This window comes from Hemibagrus wyckioides, linkage group LG21 (assembly GCF_019097595.1).
Source record: "Hemibagrus wyckioides isolate EC202008001 linkage group LG21, SWU_Hwy_1.0, whole genome shotgun sequence".
Classification (NCBI taxonomy): domain Eukaryota; kingdom Metazoa; phylum Chordata; class Actinopteri; order Siluriformes; family Bagridae; genus Hemibagrus; species Hemibagrus wyckioides.
The window spans coordinates 18,143,688-18,165,408 of record NC_080730.1 but is presented as its reverse complement, the minus strand read 5'-3'; the positions used below and the strand labels follow the sequence as shown (position 1 = coordinate 18,165,408).

At 41.6% G+C, this 21,721-nt stretch overlaps 1 pseudogene; it reads left to right on the top strand.

Moving 5' to 3' along the window:
• The window catches only part of LOC131342855 (kelch-like protein 10), a 35,388-nt pseudogene that overhangs the window by 10,619 nt on the left and 3,048 nt on the right, over positions 1-21,721 (top strand).

Genomic DNA, 21,721 nt, shown 5'->3' with positions numbered 1-21,721 from the left:
TTTGGGATTCGGTGACCAGGTTTCATAATTTCACCTTCGTATGACTGATTTCTATTTATTTCTTTAATGTGTTTAGGAAAGCAGAAGTGTGGGAGCAGGGCACTTAAATCCCAGAGCAATCGTGGGTTAAGCACTAGCCTCCAGGGCATCCTGATGATTAGCATTCGCCAATGGGATCGAACTCATGACCTTTTCCACCACAGCCATTTACCCACCATTGAGTCTTTACCAAACAAGAGGTTTTATTGCTCCTTCATAATCACAATAAGGCTGAATAATAAACGAGCTCTTAAACGTGTTTAATGTGCAGGTATAAAAAAAACAAAACAGGAAGCCGTTATATCTCTGCATATGTCAATGATCGATTTGATTTTGCATGCAAATTCTAACTGATCTGCATACGTGAGTGTGGAAAGAGCGTGAAGTTGTGCTTCTTTAGTCAGAAGACAATATTTAGAGCATTTGTAGAGCTATTCAGTATGGGTCACGGTCAATGAGCACCATCGTGTCGTCGCCATTCAGGGTGAATAATGAACACTCAGGAGTACTTATGTGAGCATCTTTCTGCTCTCACAGGCACACAACTCCATATTCTCTCTCTCTCTCTCTCTCTCTCTCTCTTTTTCTCTTCCCCCCCAAAGGCACCCCAACCCTGCATCCTGTGTAGACTTACAATTGATTGGTTCATTGTGCAGTGTGTGAATTCTCTGTTTCCCAGATTGCCACTGAACACATGGAAGTAACGTGTGTGTGTGTGTGTGTGTGTGTGTGTGTGTGTGTGTGTGTGTGTGAACAGTTTAGCCTGCAGAACCGGATTAAAGTTGTGAGTTTTTGCAGACATTTGATCGGGGATGAAGACGTACACATACTGAGTCAATTTATTTTAAGTGGACATAATGAGTCAAAGTTTTACTGTGAATTAAAAAAAGTGTCCACAAGGAAATGTCCTTAAGTATCCTTATTGCTACTTTAAAAATGAAGCATTATTCTAACTAGGATTATAAGTCATGACTTCAGTGTTTTTAGTCTCAAATGAAAATTCTGTTATAAAAGTCTCATGAAAAGTTGAGTTAGTTTTAGTTTAGGGGTGGGGCTTGTGCTGTGTTACAAATACATCCCTAGAAATCAAACAAAATCCAATCTCATCACCATCTATCTATCTATCTATCTATCTATCTATCTATCTATCTATCTATCTATCTATCTATCTATCTATCTATCTATCCGCCCGTCTGACCGTTCATCCGTCTGTCTATCCATTCCTACTATCTATCCATCTATACATCTATCTGTCCGTCCGTCTGTCCGTCCATCCTTCCGTCTATCTATCTATCTATCTATCTATCTATCTATCTATCTATCTATCTATCTATCTATCTATCTATCTATCTATCTATCTACGTTTGAACATTTCTCCTTTTTGCTCGTTTTATATATCCGAGTGCACAATTATATAATTCGCGTAATTACGAAAGGTTTATAATAAAGTCCAGCAATAGGTTTAATAATATTTTATAATAATGAATGAATAAAGCACACATGGGGAAATAATAAAATGTTAATAGCCGATGGAGTGACCGATGAAAAACGTGAATTTGTTTGATTATTTTTTTGTTTCTAAGGTGAGATGATGGAGATAATGCTTCTAATTTAAATGGAAAAAAATCCGACGAACTGAAAAGATCCTTCAGACCTCACTATTATGCAATGAAAACACTGTCTAGAGAATGATCTGTGAAAGATGAAATAATTACAGCTCTATGTATCATGTGTGTGATGTGTATTTTGTCAATTTATTTCAACAAACTTCTAAACGTTTTTATTATAAAAGAAGACTATTTTTATAACCCTGGTGAATTAGAGAAACTGCTGGTCAGGACAAACAGTGTTTAGGTTTAGGGAGGAGTCTGTTAAGGATTTTAGCTTGCTTTTGATTGGCCACTGGGACTCTCAGGTCACACACCTGCTACACAATAATGTTTTTGTCGCAGTTCGGAACAGGAAATGAAGCATCGGTCGTCGTCCTGTTGCTGTGTCCGAGTCGCTGGAGTGTGTTTTCACACGGCGCAGATCTGAAGAGGAAAAAAATGCGATTGTCAGAGCAACTGGAAACGCTCAATTGTCCGTTTGTGCGAGAGGAGCGGTGCAGCTGTGCAGCGCTGGAACAAAACCATGCGTTGTGCTGGAACTACAACAAAGAGCAGAGAGGCTTCTCTTTCCTTTCTGCTGCATGTCTAAGGAGAAACACCGAGAAGCTCTCGCACCCTGATTCACCTTTAACCCTCTGCGGCCCAGTTTTTACACCTCGGTAGCAGTGAATGGATCGAACCCCTGATCTACTGAGACTCTCCTCTTAAACTGAATGATTCAGATAGTGATAAACCTAATATTAATAAAATACACAATAATCTCATTGATCAGTCAGAAGTGTGTGTGTGTGTGTGTGTGTGGATGGAGGAAGGGAGGGAGGGACGGATAGATGGATGGATGGAAGGAAGGAAGGAAGGAAGGAAGGAAGGAAGGAAGGATGGATGGATGGATGGATAGAAGGAAGGATAGATAAATGGATAAATAAATGGAGGGAAGGATGGATAGATGGAGGGAGGGAGGGAGGGAGGAAGGGAGGATGGAGGGATGGATAGATTTTTCTTTTACTTTTTCTTTACTTCAGACACTAAAACTTTAAGTATCAGCCGGTATCGATACTCATCCAATGTTTTTTTTAACTGCCAAGCTATAAAAATATAGAAACAGAAACTAAACTAAATATATATACAATTATTTATATGAGAAAAATGATATTTAACACACACACATTTCTTTATATGCATGCAAATGTTCCCAGTTCCAGCCAAAAATTCCTTTCTAAATCCAATCCCCGATATCTGATCCGTCATACGTTGTTAGAATCGGGGTCAATTCTGATCCGTGCGTATCGGATCGGTGCCGTCTCTAATTTATACGTTCTACCCTTGTTGTACATAATAAGAAACAAACTTGCCATATTATCATCATTTGATACGCACTCTATATCATACAAATGCAAAAGCACAGCTTGTGTGTGTGTATATGTATGTGTGTGTGTGTGTGTATATGTATGTGTGTGTGTGTGTGTATATGTATGTGTGTGTGTGTGTGTGTGTGTGTGTATGTATGTGTGTATGTATGTGTGTGTGTGTGTGTGTGTGTGTGTGTGTATGTGTATGTGTGTGTGTGTGTAGGAATGTGTGTGGAACATGTGTTGGCTTGAGACTGACAGGTGTTGTAGGAATAGCGTGATTGTCGTGAGAACAGGCCATAGTCGGACCGGTCCAGCTGCATTCAGCGGCTGCGATTAACCAACCAGAACCGAGCGGAAATCCTGTGCATCAGGACGCCTTCGATCACGGCTGAGGAGCGGAAACCAGAACGTTTAGAAAGAACGCGTGGCGCTGCTTCCAAAGCACGTGGTTTAGAGAGCTTCTGCTTGTGGACAATATCATTTATTATTCTCAATATACCCCAGTATACACCACTGAGCAATAAAGTCAAGAGAGTAGATTAATGGATCTATCTATCTATCTATCTATCTATCTATCTATCTATCTATCTATCTATCTATCTATCTATCTATCTATCTATCTATCTATCTATCTATCTATCTATCTTTATTTTTATTTATTTATTTTTCTATCCGTCTATCTGTCTGTCTGTCCGTCTATTTATCCAATAAATATGCAACAGTAAGTGTTTTTAACCCCGCAGTGAAGAGAGAACTCTATTAAACTGTGTAATAAGTGTTTAAAGGGAGTTTTCCTGCTAAAGTTTTTAAAAATTCCCCAGAGTTTCTCTTCAGCAGTCACCTTTGACTGGCTTGAGCTCGAAAATCCACATCTGGAGGTTGGTTTGTATCAATTAAAAATGCTCCATAAACATTTGAACAATTGAACTGTAAACGTTGGAGAAGTAAAAGCCATGTCATCGGGACACGCAGCTAGGACACCTTTAATGAACCTGCTGCCGTTCCCTCAAACCCGAAGCCAAGTAACGTTCACCTTAATCGGATTAAGATTTCACTCTGCGAATGTTTTGTGTCCTGATGTAGGCGTGTGTGGTGTAGAAATGTACACGGGAAGCAGGTTTGTTGAGTTAAATATGCATTAGACTGCACGCGAAAACACGCCGCATGGAGTGACAGCTGTTTGTTATTCGCATTTCGATGGTATTGACATAGCTGCTGCTCTGTTCCACCCTGCCCTGCCCACACACACACACACACACACACACACGGCCAGGTGCTTGACAGGCGCCCTGAATCGCCTTTTTTTCCATACAGAGGCTCCAGTTTTCAAGCTTGTGTGATTTTAGCATCCACTGACCGCTCGATCTGATTCAATTTTCATGTCGTTTTAAAGCACTTTTAATAACAGACGCTGCACAAAGCGGCTTCACAGGAATCTGGGTGCAGGTTGTGATCCCTGAGGACAAAGCCAGACACAACAGGGGGGTGGGGGGGGGTCCTCTGGGTGAGATCTGGGTTATTACATTATACATGTACAGAAAGGTAAAGACACACATTGGGAGTGTGCTGTAAATAAAGAGTCCTGGGATAAGTGAGCATGAAAGAACAACAGATCAGTGGAAGAGGGAGGGAGAGCGATAGATGAGTGGAAACTAAGGAAACTCTCTCTCTCTCTTACACTTTCTCTCCATCTCTCTCTCTCTTACACTTTCTCTCTCTCTCTCTCTCCATTCTCCCCCGTTTATCCTCATTCTCTCCACAAGCTGTAAAATGCCTCATTTGCTCTCAGACATTCAACTGAGCATGATCTATCTATCTATCTATCTATCTATCTATCTATCTATCTATCTATCTATCTATCTATCTATCTATCTATCTGTCTGTCTGTCTGTCTGTCTGTCTATCTGTCTGTCCGTCTATCTATCTATCTATCTATCTATCTATCTATCTATCTATCTATCTATCTATCTATCTATCTATCTATCTATCTATCTGTCTGTCTGTCTGTCTGTCTATATGTCTATCTGTCTTACTCTCTATCTATTGAAATCTATCTATCTGTCCGTCTATCTGTCTGTCTGTCTATCTATCTATCTATAATGCACAGCTAGTAATTAATCATACTTTTATGTTTACAATAAAGACAGTAAGTAAAAATAAAATAGAAAGTCCAGAAATAGGTTTAATAATATTTTACGATAACGATTGAATAAAGAGCAGGTGAGGAAATAATGAAGTGTTTTGTAGTCGGTGGCTCAAAAAAAAAATGTTCAAAATGTTAATAAATGAGAAGAAACCTTATTTCCTTGTTATAATTTCCTGAGAATGACTGCACAACTGCATTATATTATATTATATTATATTATATTATATTATATTATATTATATTATATTATATTATATTATATTATATTATATTATATATGTATCACGTGAATAACACTGAAGCTGCTACGGTTGTGTAATGGCTGGATTCACATCTTATTGGTTATAGATCAGTGTGTATTACATGCTTCAGCTCTCTATAGCTCTGTCCCTGACTCTCCCAGAGGAACACACTGAAGACGGCTTCGGAGTGTAACACGATCTCAGTGCTACATTTTGTGATACATATCGTGTAACATAATCACGGCTCCAACTCTCGCAACATGAGATTCCTGCCATTTCGCCCGGCCTTTTTAACATTTCACTCAGAGGTGATTTGTTATCCTCATGGCTGAGGCTCATCAGAGAGATTAGTGTCCTCCAGCCAAGCGTCGCTCCAGCGGCCCACTTCCTAAAAGAGTGCGAGTGATGAAAAGAGAGAGAGAGACAGAGAGAGAGACACAGAGAGAGAGAGAGAGAGAGAGAGAGAGGGCCGAGTCCCAAATGTTCCATCTTATCTGATAAGGAATCCACTTCAATTTGCAATTTTAATGAAAATCAGACACCTGCACTGTGTGTATATGTATGTGTGTTTGTGTGTGTGTGTGTGTGTGTGACACAGAGAGAGAGAGAGAGAGAGAGAGAGACAAAAGAGGTTAGACAGAGGGAAAAAGAAAGCTAGAGAGAGAGAGATGAATGGCAAAACAGAAAATGTGAATGAAAGAGAGAGAGAGGCAAACAGGCAGGCAGAGAGGGAGGGCACTGATGCAGAGACAGATAGATAGAGAGAGAGAGAAAGAGAAAAGGGGGGGCAGGCAGGCAGACAGACAGAAAGAAAGAGCAAGCAAGTGAAATAGATAGATAGAGGCAGAGAGGGAGGGAACTGAGGCAGAAAAAGAGAGTGAGAGAGAGAGAGAGAGAGAGAGAGGAGTGAAAAGACGAGTGCTGGGTGTGTATTAGACATGCCGTGGCTGTGGATCTGGTTACCTGCTGGATTTTCAGCTGGTGAAGAAAGAGAGTCTTTCATACGGAGCGAGGAGAAAGAGATCTTCTCACATGCTGAAAGAACGAGGCAGTGATGTCTGCTGTCTGCTGCCGGGCCGGACAGGAGAGCCGATTACTCCCCGGGGAACAGACCGACACCGGCCTGTTCCTACAGCACATCCACCTCCACACACACACACACACACCAACTTTCTGTACTCTACATCTTATTACCATACATCTGCAACAAGATCTGTGTACAAGGAGATCTGCTACACACACACACACACACACCATACTGGGACACGCCACACACACTGTAAAGTGAAAGAGGAAATTTGAGTGGGAACAAAATCAGAGCAGCATGAATGCAAATGAGGAAAGACAGAAATAAAGGAAAGAGTGAAGCAGACTAACAGTGAAGGAAACAGAACAGAGACATTAGAAGGGACAGACAGACAGACAGACAGACAGGTGAGGAGTGAGACAGGAAAATAAAGGAGACAAGAAAAAAACTGGTTCTGAGAGACAGAGACAGAATGGTACAGATGGAAAAGTGAAGAAAATCTGGAAAAATCAGAGAGGTGGAAAGACAGGGTGAGAGAGAGAGAGAGAGAGAGAGAGAGAGAGAGAGAGAAAGGGACAGTAAAATAGAAAGAAATTTTGAGTGATGTAGCAAGAGATACAGAGTCAGTAAGAGAGAGGCTGCTTAAGAGTATAAGAATGTAGTTTTCTTTTTTTTATATTGTTCCCTTTCTTCTCTGTTGTGAGAGACAGACAGATGAAGTGCAATAGAGAGAATATCATAGGAGAATGACTGAGTAAGAGAGAGAGAGAGAGAGAGAGAGACAGACAGACAGACAGACAGACAGGCAGGCAGACAAAGTGCAATAGAGAGAGTATCAGAGGAGAAAGGCTGAGTAAAAAACAGAGAGAGAGAGAGAGAGAGAGAGAGAGAGAGGGAGAGAGAGAGAGAGGTCATGGAGATATTATCAGTCCATTACCAGCTCACCTATTCAGGCACACAAAGCCAGTTCCCTTCCTGCATAGTGGCCTTAATGTAGGGCCGAGCACACACAGCGAGCCGGGGACAAAAGCGCAGCAGTGCAGGTGTTGGAAGATGCCACGGCCGAGTGAAAGGACTCTGAATGTCCTTCTGTGTCCTCGCGCTGGCATTGAGCGAGGGAGAACGGATCCGGCGCACCTCTCCACCCCAGCCGCATTTTTCACCGGTCAGTCGCTGCAGGAGCGATCTCTATCTCAGGTTCTCACACTCCACTGTGACCCACGCTGCACTCACACAGACCTGAATGGACACACGGCTGAGTGTTCTCTACAAGGACACTGTGTGTGTGTGTGTGTGTGTGTGTGTTCCACTTTATCCTTCCTTACCAATGGATGATTCTATATGATGGCACTTTGTACTTTATCTAATATAACCTAATAAATTTCATATAAAAAACAAAACAAAAAGGGGGTGGTCCTTACTGACCAATCTTGTTGCTGATTGGTCACATTCAGAGAGATAGCAGAGAGAAACCCCAGAGCTTCTTTTCCTCATGTGTCTTATGTCTAACGTCGCGTCAAAACCCAGTCTGTGATGCCCAGGCCACTTTACTGTGTTCATGTTAAATATAACTGAAACTGACCGGAGAACAAAAAAAAATCCCAGGAGTAACAAGAAACCGAGGCACGCGTAACACAACTGATGCACCTGATTTACACACTCATATAAATGTCAGATTTGTGCTCGTTCAGTGAGTCAAATTTGATTCGACTCAATAGAGAGATGACTCTTTCGGCCTCCGAATGGTTCGCTGCTGTTTCGTTCCAAATCAGACAAATGTTTGCGATATTTCCTCGAGTCTTTTTAATAAATGAGCGACACATGCATGGCTCAGTTAAGCTGCAGATGAACGAAATGATTCAATTCATTGAATACCAGCATGACCTTGCGATCCAGTGAACCCAATGAAGTCAAGTACAAGCCCGGTCAGTGGAACGCTAGATATAACTTTAACCTCATCAAACCCGTCCTCTTTTAGATTGTGTTTAGTCTTTCCGAAGTTCAAAGGGCTGCCTCAAAACTTACGATCATTACTTACGTTACCTCACTTATACGAGGCATGGCAAAACATGTCTGCTTTACATAGCTCTATTAAAAACACACACCTGTTCTCTCTCTCTCTCTCTCTCTCTCTCTGTGTCCATGGGTGTAGGGGTTGAGGAGGGGTAAGAAGGGGTGAGGACAGAGCCATTGTCACCCTTTTAGGGTGCGGCTGGTGACACGTGGCCCTACTTTTGAGCGCCTGGCCTTCACACGCGCCTCAGTGGCAGGTGCTCTGATGGATGTTCACACAACTGCCAAAGCAAACAAAGCACACACACACACACGAACTCGCACATACACACATGCTGTCCAAGGGGCAAGAAAGACAGGCCTCAGACCACCACCTCGGACAACACCTTATATTACGGGTCAGTCAGATAACAAAACCCTCACTTTACACTCGTTTGATGATCTTTACATGTACCTATAAACTAGAACACTGTCATAAACGTAAGTCATGCATACAGTATAAACCTGTGTTGGCGATTTCTCAATTTTGTAAAGTTTCTATAGTAACAGTTGAGTCACGGGGACATGCTCATGCGACACTCCACCACAACTCTCGCATGCTACTCGAAGGAAAGCATCAACAAGGCAGCCTTCTTATCTCTCGCCCAATCAGATCGCCAGTTGGCGCGAATGAGAACACGGAGGAACAGAGCGGCCGTGAAAAACGAGGCTGCAAATACACTATAAGCAGATTTACAGCAAATGATTTCATTACCACTACACTGACCCCGCAATATAACTAAAAATAACACAGTGTCTATTTTTTGTCCAACTTTAACAAGACGCTCGTGTATCCAACTCATCAGTCGTAAACCAATCTGTGCTTCATCTGCTTTACTGATAATAATAAATGGAATCGAAAGAGCAGGCAGGTCTAGCTCATTACCCTCATACTGGGATTGTTAAGAAACTTTGCTATGTTATAATGTAGCACAAAGGAATGCTGGCAATTTTTTTATCATTGGGGAAAAAAACAGTTATTATTTCGATGCTCTTAGATCACTCCAGGCACAATTTATGAATTATTCATGAACTACCGGGAAAATAACACGGACTGTGTGTAATTATTAAGAGTGAACGAGAGGGAAGGGAAGGGAAAGGAAGGGAAGGGAAGGTCTGGACGACTCCTGGGAGTTTAAAGGGGGTTCATTTGTCAAAAGAAATTACAGATTTACTATAAATAAAAAACCCTGTGTCTACACTAACCCTCTGACTGTGTCCTTTTCCTCCTGTGTAACCTGATACACTGTGTAGTAGTTAATCCCGGACTAGAGCTCATATCACTGCAGTGTAAGAGGAGATTTAAGACAGTTAACATGTATAGCTGTGCAGTAATTAAAAAGGGACTCAGATTTCAAGCTGGAGTTTGTCTTTACCTGAAATCATGTTTCTCTTCCTCTCTCCAGCATGGGGTTATGTCTGAGGTTTGAATAGGATGTGAATGAGTGACCCTCCAGGTCTTGATATAGTCCATGTTGGCAGCAGGTGTGTGTGTGTGTGTGTGTGTGATTTGGGAGGCAGTGGGCATTAACTCGTATAGGATTTTTTGATCTCAGGCCAGGAGTTTGGGGGTCGGGTGGTTTGGGGTGTTTGGGATGGACCGCATAACTCTCAGACATCTGGAAAAGGCAACAGGGTTGCCATGACCACGGCACGCTGGGAGTTGGACAGGTGTGTGTGTGTGTGTAACAATATCTTGGGTGGAGCCTCTCACCATGGCCTGGTTTATGGGGAGCAATGAGTGCACTGTATCAAGTCTAAAGAGTTGAGAAGAATTTTTTCAGGATTTTTTTTAGAAAGGTTTAAAGAGCTGAGACGAATTTTTTTGGAAATATTTTTTATAAAGATCTGAAGAGTTGAGGAGAAATTTTTTTTTTTTTTTTTAGAAAGATCTTTTGATTTGAGGAGAAATATTTTCAGCATTTTTTTTTTTTTAGAACGATCTAAAGAGTTGATAAGATTTTTTTTGGATTTTTTTTTATTTTTTTTTAGAAAGATGTAAATAGTTGAGGAGAATTTTTGTTGGAATATTTTTTAGAAAGATCAAACGAGTTAAGAAATTCTTTCAGAATTTTTTTTTGGAAAGATCTAAAGAGATGAGGAGAAAATTCTTTTTTGACATTTTGTCGGAAAATTCCTATTTCATGCCGAGAAAAAAAGAAAAAATTTTCCAAACATTAAACCTCATTTCTCACTTATTACATTTCCCTCTTTTACCAGATTTAAAAGGTTTTGCGCTGATTTTCTTTTGTACTCGTCTGTGTACATGGATACATTCCAAACTCCCATAATGTCTGACTTACATCCAGTGATGCCTGCAAAACTCCAAGAAAACTCAAAAGCTCAGAAAAACGACAAACAAAGGAGATTAAAACACAGTAAAAGAGCAAGTACAAAAACAGATAAAGTGCGTTAAATCATCCAATAAAAGCAGCTCGCCCACTGTGGCTACAACAGACACCGAGTGATTGGCTGATTAAAACATTTTGTCATTTTTGCCTTGATTTACCCGAAGTGACGTCCGGTTTTCGGGGGATTAGCATACAAAACAAGTTTAGCGTACAAAACAAATACAAAAGAAAACTTAAGAGTGTTGTTCTAAAATGGTGTCTTGATATTTTCATTTTAATAACATTAATAAATTAGTCCCAGTTTGCTGAGAGCATTAGTGGAAATGTTCTTGGTAGTGTGTGTGTGTGTGTGTGTGTGTGATTAAGATGGGAGCTGCAATGAGAATCACAGGTGCTTGTGTTGCTTCCTGCTCCCCCAGTTCTGGCCTCCTGCTCTCTCTCACAATACTGAAAAACACCGCCAAACCTCTTTCTAGCCAAAGCAATAAAAATTCTCTCTCTTTCTCTCTCTCTCTTTCTCTCTCTCTCACACACTCTATTCATTTAACTCTCTCCGGAGTCCTTTTTTCCCTCTCCTTTCACCTTTCTTCCCTGTTCACTCCTTGTCTGTGGTGCGAGTAACAGCATTAACACCAGCTGAGTTTTGGCACTCTGTAAGTCCAGGTGCTTCGGACGGAGTCTGCTTATTTGCTTTCATTATCACAAAAGAGTCCAAGAGAAGAAGACGAGCTCTCTGGCTTTCTGTGTCCAGCGCCGTAATATCGCTAGCCAGTACATGGAGTTCAGACCGCGGGTAAATGGACGGTGAAACGACCGGTGTAGTTTTATTGTTTTGTCATAAAAGCGGTATGTTTGTTTTCTGTATAAAAAGATTCAGGATGTGTTACATATGATCTGTAATGTCAGAAAATTGATTCAGCAGCTAGCAACTGGAGGAAAAAATTAGCTCCAGAAGACTAGCTAGCTGACTGAACAACAACTAGCGACTCAAACCTCGTTCCACAAGACTCCTGAAAACAGGAGTTATTATTAACTATTTAAAAGGAGAATAAACAAAACCTCAACATGGTATAAGAGGAAAAGAACCCTTTAGGATGTGCTGTTCTAGGAAAATAATCAACCCCTCATTGATTATGTTTTATTACATACTTATTGCGTGTAGATTATTTGAAATAGTTCACACTGATTCTCTCCTGAACACTGACTTTCATGTCAGAAAGCATGGAGCATCGTGTCACTATCCAATTACTCGTGGAATGTATTCCGATCCAGGATCCTTCATCCAAGCCGTTTTTTTTTTTTTTGCACACAAACACACGCAACACTGTACACGCTCTCTCAGATGAACATGTGTTCTGCGCTGTGTAGCGATGGATCCCAGGGGCTGCTGATGGCTGAAACTCCTGCCTGCTTCAGCCAGGTGGATCTGGCCAAAAGTTCAGCACAGCTCAGCAGACTTTCCTCGAGCGCTTCTAACTCGTGCTCGGGGACGAGAGAAAAGCAGTGGCCTGGAATTTCACATCGTCCCTTTTATCGTTTTGGCAGAAAGGGGAAAAGGGATAGGGAAACGGGACATGGTGTGAAACGAGTTCAGTCTGTCTGACAGAAATATGCGGCGTTAACTCAGACGAGCGAGCGTAAGGGACGGATATATTTCTATTAGCGCAAGCAGACGGATAAACAACCCTTTCCTGGGATTGAAAGCGAATTGTCCCGCTTCATAAGAGCAATTTGTCAGTGCATAACGACTAGCGTCCTCCCCGGACGCTCGGGGCCATCAGGATTAGGTCAGTTTAATCAAATAAGCGTTCAGCTCGCAGGAATTCGAAACCCTTAAGGTTAGGCAGGCCTGCGAGGTGGATCTTGGCAGCCGGAGAACTCCAGGATCCGCTCAGTTATTTTTCCGGGGGAGGTGAGCAAGTCCTCCTGAGCGGGCGGGTTCCTACAGGCAGCGGAATCATAAGAAAGTGAGAGGAGAAAGAAATAAGACACTGGATGCTAAGACAAGCGCTCTGACGGCATGTCAGGACTGTATCAGTGCAATGACAGGATCTGAAGGGGAGTAACAGAGCAACCTGTCTTTTATCTATTAACTAGTTACACTGCATGATAAAGAGCCCGAGAGTTAGCAGAGCTTCAGTTCAAATTCTAACAAGGAAAACTTCAATTTTATACTTTTGAGGACATAAAAAAGATATAAACGTTAACCCCTCCCCCAGAACCAAACTATCACCTTCATAACTTTTAAATTGTTATAAATTTGCAAGCTTAGAGGTAAAGAAAACAGACTTGGCAACAAAAGAAATGAATCAACAATCACTTATAGTAATTACTTTCTTCTAGCCGTATGTCCAAGAAGTGTTTTCTTCTTGTATCCTAACAATTTGCCAATAATTACTTGTTAATTTTGGTTTGTAATTTATTTTCACAATTAATCTTGTGGGACGTCTGAGAAACTTTCAAAATCCTATCACAGGACTAACTAATGTTAAGAACGTTCATACACACAAAGATTTACAGAATTTTATCAAACCTAAAGATATGAGCTGGGAAGCTAACATTACACATGTGTTTCTCCACACAAGTGCTAGTTTTATTCCATTCTCAGCCAAATAAGCACTACGAGAAGGATGCGTCTGGTTAAAAAGATAAAAAGACATTAAGAGGAAAGACGGAAGAATGAAATCAAAGCTGTAAAGCGTGGATTTGATCCAGATCTTGTGGTTCTTCTGTTTGGAAAATGCCAATGACTAAACATCGTCTGATGATGATGATGATTTTCACAAAATTTGCAAAAAGCAAAATTCAGTGTGACAGGATCACCATGTCGAGGATCTCTATATTCTGATGATGGGTAAAATGTGACAATGAGATGGATTTGGTTATTCTCTGCTCCGTTCTTTAACAAATGTTTTAAAGTGTGGCTGATTTCTGTGCACTTGGCGAGCTAATTCACATCTCTATACAAGCTGTCTGTCTTGATTTAGTGTACGACTCGCAGAGCCGCTACACCGTGTGCTGTTCTGCAGCTATAAACAGTTGAGGGTTGGAGACGTGTAGGAGGCACAGCGCTGCCAAAAAGCAAAGCAGCAGCACGATCGATTGTGGCCCGTTTGGAAGAAAAATTCCGCAATCGCCGACTCCGAATGGAACAGCTCTCTCTCTCTCTCTGAGCGTGTAGCACTAAAGTTTGTCCCCTTCTGTTAAAGCTATTTGCCGTGAGTTAAAAAACTCCAGAAGGATATTCCGATCGGGAATCCCTGCATTTGTACTTAGGAAAGATCCAAAGTCGGAACGTCTCCCTTGATGCTAATAGCAGAGATAGCGGAGAGCTTAGCGAGGGATCGAAGGCTAAACGCTGAGTAGGCTTAAGACAGAAATCCAGGAGGGCTTGTGAGGAGTATCCCTTAACATCATGCTGAAATATATACACGATTTCTATGAAAGGGACAGATATGGGGTCACTATATAAAACCCAACGGCTGGCTGACGAAGAATACAACCCTGATAAACAAGCCAATAAAATCTAAACAGAGCAAAGACTACCTTTTGACTGAAACTGAGGGCAACTGTGTAGAGGATTTGGCTCAGATATTTTAACAAGTTCATTGAATTAATTAAAAATGAAAACAGTGATTAGTGTAAAACCCCTTCAATTTTTCCAACCAATGAGTAACTGGAGCGTTTTTTTGAAGGTACATACCCTCATCAAAAAGCATCACGAAGACCAAAAATCTGAGACACATTACTGCACCAAGTGACCAAGAGTATCCCAAGAGGAGCTGGAGAGTTAGCAGATATTATATTTTATAAAATGTTGAACAAAGTCAAACAAGGAAAGCTTCAACTTTATACTTATGAGGTCATAAAAAAGGTATAAACGTTAACCCCTCCCCCCACAACCAAACTATCACCTTCATTATTGTGATAAATTTGCAAGGTGAGAGGTAAAGAAAACAGACTTGGCAACAAAGGAAATGAATCAACAATCACTTACTGTTATTACTTTCCTCTAACCACATGTCCTGAAGTGTTTTCTTCTTGTTTCCTAACAATTTGCCAATAATTACCTGTTAATGTTTTATTTATTTTTGTACAATTAATCTTGTGGGACGTCTGAGAAATGTTCAAAATCCTAACTAATGTTAAGAAAGTTCCTACACACAAAGATTCACAGAATGTTAAAAACCTAAAGATGTAAGCTTGGAAGTTAACACTACACACACGTGTCACTACACACAAGGGCTAGTTTGTTTTCCGCAAAAGTGTCAAAAGACCAAGAGAAGGAGCTTGAGAGATCCCCGGGTCAGATGGGAGAAGCTACACAAAAGGCAACGTTCATGTGGCGTTTGCACGTGGCGAGAAAAAGAATAAAAGTTGGGCAAAAGATGTTGGAGAATCAGCAAACTGTGAGAAAAAGCTTTCCAGGTATGACTAAATGAGACACTGTGAAGCATGGTGGTGGAAGCATCGTGCTGTTCGGATGCTTTGCTTTTGATGACCTGAAACTGGGACTCAACTGGTTGTTGAGTGAGGGAAAGATAAATGGAGAGAAGAAAACCAGTTCCCGTCTGTAAAAAGACATCACTTCACCTTCTGGGCCAAGAGAACCAGAACAAAACAACCCCAAACATACAAACTACAGCCAAAGCTGCACTGGAGTGGGTTAAAAACTGAGTGTCAAAACGCCCCGGTCAAAGCCCAGACCTCAGTCTGTGGCAAGAAAACTGCCGTCTCCAGACAATCTGACAGAAATTGAGCTAGAGAGTCCGGATCCAGATGTGCGCAGCTGATAGAGGCATTTCCCAGAAGCAGCTTGCAGCTTAAATTGCAGCCAAAGTTAGCTTTCACTGTGTACCGTGTACTGACCCAGAGCATTGTAGAGATATTGTTCAAATCCAGGTTTCAACATTACTCAATGGAGAAAAGTTCCGGGGGGGTGAATACTTTAAATATAAACACACACACACAGATTTACAGTCTTACAGCGGGATACGTCTCTGATCATCTTACCAAGACCTTTTTTGGGAAACTCATGAACGTTGGCGTGATGAAAGATTAAAGCTCCGCAGAGTATATCGCATGCTCCTCACGGCACAGCGCATCCACTCCTCCCGGCCTGTATTAAAGAGCGGCGTGTGATGTGCAAAAGGTTAAAGGTTTCTAAAGTTTCTAAACGCTGAGCTGGAGTTGTGTCACTGGGGAAGACGTGTATTTTAAGAAGGCAGCGAACGCAAATCGGCCGTGATGTGTGTTCTGTAATCGAACACTTCTACTGGGTTAATAGGAAAAAGTGCCGATCAGCTGGAAGATGAGAGGGAGAGCAGGGAGAGGGGAGAGAGGGGATCCTACCATCCACCAGAGAGAGAGAGAGAGAGAGAGAGAGAGAGAGAGATCAGATGATATTTGGCTTTGGGCTTTAGGAAGTATCATATGTGACACTTCTGTGAGAGAAGGTTATACTTTGGGTCTGCTTCCATTGCTCACATGGGAAGACTGCTCCACACACACACACACACACACACACACACACACACACACACACACACACACATTGATTAATCCATTTGAGTCTATTCCAATAGCAGCTGTTAAAAGCTCAGTTTAAGGGTCCACCCAAACAAACCAACTGGATAAAGAGCGTGCATTGGGTTGTTAAAATGCGACGGTTTAATGCGCTGTGTAAGCAGTTTATCTGCTGCTTCAAAGTAAAATAGAGGACTGCAACTGAAATATGTTCTTTAGCTTTAAGAGTTCGAATGATCCTGTGCCCGAGGTGTGCTGTGCTCTGAGAGGCTTTTCTGTCCAGCATGGTTGTAAAGAGTGGTTTAAACACCTCTAACCCTATTCTCTCTCTCTCTCGAGATCTAGTCATACTCTGACTCTCTGCCGATCTAATCATACACTCTCTCTCTCGATCTAATCATACACTCTCTCTCTCTCTCTCTCTCTCTCTCTCTCTCTCTCTCTCTCTCTCGATCTAATCATACACTCTCTCTCTCTCTCTCTCTCTCGATCTAATCATACACTCTCTCTCTCTCTCTCTCTCTCTCTCGATCTAATCATACACTCTCTCTCTCTCTCTCTCTCTCTCTCTCTCGATCTAATCATACACTCTCTCTCTCTCTCTCTCTCTCTCTCTCGATCTAATCATACACTCTCTCTCTCTCTCTCTCTCTCGAGATCTAGTCATACACTCTCTCTCTCACGATCTAGTCATACACTCTCTCTGTCTCTCTCTCTCTGTCTCTCTCTCCCAATCTAGTCATACACTCTCTCTCTCTCCCTCAATCAAGTCATACTCTGTCTCTCTCCTGATCTAGTCATACTCTCTCTCTCTCTCTCTCTCTCTCTCGATCTAATCATACACTCTCTCTCTCTCTCTCTCGATCTAATCATACACTCTATCTCTCTCTCTCGATCTAGTCATACACTCTCTCTCTCTCTCTCTCGATCTAATCATACACTCTCTCTCTCTCTCTCTCTCTCTCGATCTAGTCATACACTCTCTCTCTCACGATCTAGTCATACACTCTCTCTGTCTCTCTCTCCCAATCTAGTGATACACTCTCTCTCTCTCCCTCAATCAAGTCATACTCTGTCTCTCTCCTGATCTAGTCATACACTCTCTCTCTCTCTCTCTCGATCTAGTCATACTCTCTGTCTCTCTCTCTCTCTCTCTGTCTCTCTCTCCCGATCTAGTCATACTCTCTCTCTCACTCTCTCTCTGTTTGCTCACCCTGACTGACCCTGTTGTGGGTTAAAATGCCTTTAATTAATTTCTAGACCAAAACTTGGTTCCAGGAACCACCTCCAGTTTATAAGTATGTGGAAATCATGTGAAGATTTGTTATCACACTTTTTATATCATGAAACTGCACATCAAGACGTGAACATAAATTTATGCAAAACTGTTAAGAAGACACGCATTACATTTTGGAAAGTCTACATGTGTGTAACAAATCATGTTTTACATAAAGCTGGCTTTTCTGCAAGCGTAACTCCGCCCCTTAACCCTACGCCTTTACTCTTTATACAAATTAGTCATGCAAATAGCTGCACATTTGCAAGCGGGAGAAACCGCTTTGAATTTGAAGTGCACAGACGTTGCTCCTGTAGAGGTTCTGTCCAGGGGGTTAGATCTGATGGTAGACCACCCCTGACATCCACATCTACATCTACACACACACTTCTCTCCTTTTCCACCGGGAACGGACACGATGATTGACAGTCCGACTCTAAATTATTAACGGGGTCCTCAGTCGTGTGTGAAGGGCAGACGCCGATCTCTCAGTGCTGCCCGGAGCAGAGGTGGCACCGTCATGAAAAATTGATTTCACCACCCCCATGATGTGCTCCCCATACACTCTCAAAATACACACACACACACACACACAACCGTTCAGTGTGACACTTCTCCCTGTGCCGTCTAATTGACCTCTCAAACCTGACCACCCCTTTATTTATCACTGTACTGCACTTAAACGGCTGGATCCAACACACACATCAGTGGAGATTCGGCATCGACAAAAATCTCCACAAGGCTTGGAACTGACCGGTTTTAACATCACGCACTTGTCCATGTGCTTCACATTCACGGTATGAAGCCTTTAGCTTCAGCTGCAGAGGATTTTTGTCACTTCATCAGAGGTCCAGAAGAAATCTCGCTCCAAGACCTACATACATGGACACTCACCTGACCACTGATCACATACACCTGGACTCAATGACAAACACACACACACACACACACACACACAGTAGTCCATAACCGTTCTTTCTGCTTTTCTCATCTTGTTCGTGTTGTTGCTTCGTTGTTTGACTTCTGAGGTTTTTATCATCATGTGTATGATTTTTAATATATAGGCTGCATCTGTATATTAAACTGTACACATTGTACACACACACACACATACACACAAATAAAATATTTACATATTTAAATATTTGACATGTTAAGGGCTAATTAATCAGCATCACCAAGTATTTATACTTATTACTTATGTAATTACTTAATTAATATTTAATTATAAAGTAGAATTGTGTAAAATAAAGTAGAATTGTGCTATACTCAGTCATTAAAGGCAGTTAAAGGCATTAAAGGCAACTTTTTATGGATTTATTCATGAAGCTGGTTAAAGGAAAACGTGTGTTCGTTCGTGCGGTACAGAAGGAGGACGACTCGAGACTTTGATGTGTGTGTGTGTGTGTGTGTGTGATTGAGTTCATTTCCTTCACACTAATAAATCAGCATATTTAGCTCTAAACAGTCACTTCACAACCATTTATGCCATAAACTCTCATGCATGTGTTTCGTATGGTGTGTATAGTGTGTGTGTGTGTGTGTCCTTGGGGATTTCTGTTGGATTTAGGGTGTATGTGAGTGTTTACGCATATCTGAATGCAGTGTGTGTGTATGCATGTGCATGAGCAGCGTGTACACAGCGAGGCACTTGGTGTGCGGCACATGTCGGATTGCACTGTGCACCTTCAGGTCAGACATGTTTAAAAAATTACACAGCTCATTTAGAAACAGGGGAGGAAGTGAGCCCCAGGGGTGTACACACACACACACACACACACACACACGGATATGTGTGTTTTCAAAGCTGCTCTATATCTTGCATTGACCACTTTAGATATATCTAGCGTACCGTACCCTGAAGGTACCGTTTCCCCCGATCTGATCTCCAACTAGACCTGGTTGTCGAAGAAAAAAAAACAAAAACTTTAAAGATAATTTTTGTGGAGAATCATAAACATAGGAACATATTCATGATATTACAATGTGCTTTACTTTTACAAAAAAAAAAAAAAAAAAAGAGCATAGACTCTCGAGCAAAGATTTGGGGTTCAAAAATTGCTTGTAAATGTTCCTGATAACAAACTAGCAAAAGTGTAAACAGAGTACCGCAAACTGACATTACTAGCAACAGCTAAACGGATTGCTAGCATGATAGATTTTCTGTTTGTTTCTGTGGGAAGATTCGGTCATCAACAAACTAGACAGATGCAATTCCTAAATTATTAAGCAATATGACTGACACGACCTAAACGTTCACGCTAACAAACTAGCAATGATTTACTGACATTATTAGCAACAGCTAACTTCAGCTTTTTACTCAGTTTATTCTCAGTTTTGATCATTTAGCTGAAAGAGAGAATTAATGCTAGCTTTCTATGCTAGGTTACATGCTAGTTAAGCTATGGACCATGTTTTCTTTGCTTGTAAACACTAACCCTTACACATTTTAGGTAATAGTGATTGTTTAAATTGTAGGAATTATTCTAACAGACTAAAATGAAAGCAGTCTGAGGTCATTCTGAAGTGAATTTGTTGTCTACCAACTGCTAATTTTCCGCACGGAGGCTTAGATCTCTAATGTAGAGATTTGAAGTGTGCAGAAATCTCAAACGGTTCTCAAGTCGAACGAGTTCGAAGAAAAGGTGTCACGAGGTTGTCATCGGCGACACCTCCGGCCTCAGAGGTGTTGACAAGCTTGAAATTACCTCAGAAAATGTCAGTCAGGAAGACAAAAACACAATTCAGGCACTCCTGTCAAACCCGAGCCACCTCACAGGTGTGTGTTTCGCCAAAGCGGGACACCTGGAAGTCGAGGTCAAAGGTCAACTGCAAGCTCAATAGCAGCGATAAGTTCAGTTTGTCAGAGGTGAACAGAGGAAGGAAAGGAGTTCTCAAAACATATCACGGAGGAAAAGAGAATGAAGGATTAGACAGCGGCATGCGTGTCACGGCCTTTCAGTAAGACAACACGCCTAACTCACAACACACACACACACACACGTCACTGCAGATTGATGGATCTTGCACATCTGGTGGAAAGAAGACCCAAGCTGAAAACCCAAAGAAAACGAAAAAAGAAAAAAATGTATTTGCTTGTTTGTTTTAGGCTGCGTCTTGTGTAAGGTGGAAAGAAAGACTGCACCTGGGCCGCTGTGTCGACTCTTCAGTTAAAACTTACGTGTCACGTGTTAGCGAGTTAGAAAGTTCACGTACAGCCGTTGGGATAAACGTCCTAGCGGGGGATAAACCCACCAGTCTGTCAAAGACGAACGGACGTCAGTATAACATTTCAGTTCTGGAATCCGCATAAGATTATTTGTCTTCAATGACTTAAGGCGTTCTCACACCTATTAGAGTCTGAATCAGAGGGAAATTGATTCTTTTGGCTCGTTTTGTGCTTTTAATTACACTAAGTGTAAAAGTAAAAAAAAAAAATGAAAATGCAGTCATTCATTCATCAAAAAGATGAAGGGAAACAACAAAAATCATCCAAAGATCAAGAACACAGAACCAACCCTAAACAGATCATGCTATGTATCAGATGTAGAAATATAAATATATTCTGTTATATTTCGTCCAAATCTCCAGAACACATGGCACCTCTTTAGCACTAGACATTCTTGTTACCTTACAGGAAAATGCTGCACCCCAAAACACACTCCTCCTGAAGCTCCTTCAGCTGAGTCGATTCAGAGTCGACTCACTTTCTCACTGCAATTGATTCATACTAGAGTTCGTCTTGAGTCGGATCGACATCACCTCGCTCAGACGCTCCCAGACCCTCTGATTTGGTTCGCCCTGGAATGCGATTGTTTCATTCTCAACAAACGAACCGTAGCATACAGTAAAACACACAAGGTTTCGATTTAGACTGAAAGCTGCATGTGTGAGAGCGCCTTTATGGGTGGAACCAGGCGCAACGCCACCACTAACAGTCATAAGAAAAACGTCCAGCCTGCTACGAAGACGTAAGAAGCGATAATGTGGCTCATTTCTTTCTAGCTCAGACTGTATGTTCATGCAGCCTATCAGAGACAAGCATTGCAGGAGATTACACAGAGTGACACGCCCCCAGATTTGATCTTCATTTGTGCTGA